General features: G+C 37.3%; 1 non-coding gene across 1 annotated transcript; it reads right to left on the bottom strand.

The window, feature by feature from the left end:
* Positions 1–809: 809 nt before the first annotated feature.
* Positions 810–2616, bottom strand: LOC104262053 (uncharacterized). The gene is made up of 3 exons (XR_009484095.1): positions 2596–2616; positions 1404–1479; positions 810–833 (listed from the first exon to the last, which is right to left on the bottom strand). It is a non-coding gene; the product is annotated as an uncharacterized LOC104262053 (transcript).
* Between the last annotated feature and the right edge of the window lie 507 nt (positions 2617–3123).

The following is a 3123-nucleotide window of genomic DNA, read 5'->3' as shown; positions in this document are numbered from 1 at the left end:
ATCTTTGTCAGAAGTCCGTTCATCTCTTTGTATCATCTTTGCTGACGGGTCTTTGCGAAGCTTCCTTGTTGTCCCATGAAGGTCCTCTGAAGAAGCTTGTTTAACTTGGTCATTTCTAGCTCTTCTTCCTCTTTTAGGTGGAATTAGTGGTTCTGTGTTTTCTACTTTTTTTACTCCTCTAGACCTCTTCCCAGGTGACAGAAGCATTTCTTCACTGTCTCCTACACCACCTTCATTAGATTTGTTTTCAGGTTTTATTAAACCTGTTTGCAGTTGACAATTTTCATTTTTAATGCTACTGGATACACTTACTGTCTTTATGATTGGATCATCTTCAATTTCTAATATGTCATTGATGCCATACTCCTGCAAAGCCTGTTTCATATTTGCAGGTTCTTTTTGTAGCACTGTAGAATCTTTGCCACAAGACTCAAGATTCTCACTTGGATGTCTTAACCCCTTTGGTTCTTTCTTTTTACCTCTTCCTGGTCTTTGAGTAGCTCCACGTGGTTCCACAAATGAACGAGTTTCAAGTTTTTCCTGATCAGGGTGCTTTGAAACAATTTCTTCTTGCATGCAACGGTTTGTTCTCCTTCCTCTTCCTTCATTTTTAGCTACTAAAGTTGAAGTACTGATCACCCCCATCTCCTCTTGGGTGCTCTTTTTTTCCAGACTTTGCAATTCTTTTAAATTCAAATCCTTTTCACACTGCTTTGCTGAAGCAGGATGTACTGTCTTCCGTGATCTGCCCCTTGTTGGTCTCTGGGTAGACTGGTCTTCACTAGTTGATCCTTTCTGTTGACAGTCTTCACCTTGTGAAATATTTCCTTTGTCTTCAAAAACAGTTTTTTTCCCCCATTCAAAGTTTTTACATAGAAAAGAGCACAAAAGTTATATATTACTATGCCTGATCAAAGTATCTGTGAGTTTTGATTTTCCTAACAGAGTCATCTTGGTCAAACAAATCACACAATAGTCTTAATTTAAAAATAAATAAATAAACAAATGATGATTTTAACCAACTCTAGATTAAAGGTCAGACTTCTGACCAAAGATGTTTGGTTTATTTGGTAGGTAGCATTCATAGGTTTAAGCTACGTTCTTGAAAGTCTTTGCAAAGAAAAATAACTTTAGGTGGAGACCTTAACATCAGGTTTTTCACACTGGTATGTTTGGCGATGCCAATATTACCACAGCAACAAACGACTACACTGTTACTTCTGCATCAACAGAATTCCAGCACTTGGTGTTCATTAGGGATGACTGCACAAATTCCATGAGCTACCCACGCTTTGCACCGTATATTTTTGAATTTTTAAAACATATGTTAAATCTTCATAGTAACATATATTACCTTGTATATTCATTATTCCTCTAGTTAAAGCAAAAGTATTTGTACTTACCATATTTATGACTGGAATTAGTACATGGAGGTGCAGCCTCTTCTTGCTTAGAATCCGTAACATTTACTGATCTGACCTAAGGGAATAAACAGTAATCAATAAATGCATATCTGACAGGACAGGAAATAATGGAGCCAAGCAATAAAAAAAGTTGTATAGTAATAGTTGAAAAAGGTCTTGTCAAATACTTTTCTCTAAAAATTAAATCAACTTAGTTTTGTAACTGCATCCATATATTTGATAGTAGCAGCTTTTAAAGTGAAAGATAACAAACACTGCACAGAGTTTAAAAAAGTATTAATTAAATCAGCTGAAAAGTGTCTAAATGAGTGCTTAAAAGGAATTTGGGGTATTGAAGCCAAATCATTTGAGTATTTAGTAGTGTTTTATTGTAGTTCTACACTGATGAGCACTAAGCCCAGTGATACCTGACATTTTTACCTATGGATCTGGGAATGAACATAAAAATCAGTATTAATAAAATTCACAAATGACAAGAGTGATGAAGCTGTGAATTATAAGGTCAGAATGGTAACCCAGAGCAACCTCAGTAACCACTTAGACAGGGTTCCTTCAAAGAAAATACATATTAGCACAGGCAAATGTACAGTGATAAAGCTATCGCTATAAAACAGACATCCATTCAGAAAGCAATGAATGAAAGACTTAGGGGCATAGTGAGCAATCAACTGACCACACAGTAACATGTTGTGTCAAAAGCTCAACAATTTTGGATTTGCAAAGAAAAAGAGAGCTTAAAGTTTAATCTATAGGGTATGAAGCAGCTGTACAAAATAAAAACAACCCTACGCCTTGCTTATGAAAAGGAAGGCCCAGAAAGAATTTGATTATAGTTTGTAAGCAATTTAAAGGGTGCTTTAAATGTAATAGGAGCAAATGACCAGGAAAAAAAAGAAAGTGCTTAGATTCAAATTTGTAATAAGCTATGTCTTCTAGCAGGGGGCCATTCACCTGGACCAAGATACCAAGGAAAAAAGATTCCCATCTTTAGTTTTCAAATCAACATGAGGTGCTTTTCCAGAAGGTACCATTTCCTCCAGAGGTACAGGCATGACAGATTTGAAGTTCTGTAACATACAAGATGTCATACTAGGAGGCCTAAGAATTCATTTCAACCATGGGCTTCAAAATCCAAATACATTCCTTCCAAAAGCTAAAGAAAGTATTTTACCTTAATTTCCTCTGGTATATCAAACATTTCCGTAACTCCAACATAGTCCACTTCAAAATCGGAACTTTTCTGCCTGGGTTCTGTCACAAGCCTTTGCAGACCCACAAAATCCTCAACTGGTTGATACTTCTCTCTTGGAGTCTTCACTAGTCTACTAATACCAAACACATCTTCTATGGGTTCAACTTTTTCCTTCGGTGTCTTGAAAATACGGCTGACCCCAATCATGTCTTCTACTGGTTGATATTTCATCTTTGGAGTTTTCTTAATTAAAGTAACATCTGCCACATCTTTTACTGCTTCCCTTCTTTGTACTGGAGTCTTCAGCAATCTTTTAAAGGCAATTTCATCTGTAATAGGTTCCAACTCTTGCTGCGGGGTCCTCAAGAGCTGCTTGATGCCTGATAGGACCTCGACTGGCTCTGACTTTTGCTCTGGTGTCCTCAGGAGCTGCTTGATGCCTGACAAGGCTTCTACAGGCTCCGACTTCTGCTTTGGGGTCTTCATGAGCTGCTTGACGCCTGACAA

Source organism: Gavia stellata, chromosome 9, assembly GCF_030936135.1.
Source record: "Gavia stellata isolate bGavSte3 chromosome 9, bGavSte3.hap2, whole genome shotgun sequence".
NCBI classification, from domain to species: domain Eukaryota; kingdom Metazoa; phylum Chordata; class Aves; order Gaviiformes; family Gaviidae; genus Gavia; species Gavia stellata.
The sequence above is the reverse complement of the archived record's forward strand: the minus strand, read 5'-3'. Positions and strand labels throughout refer to the sequence as shown.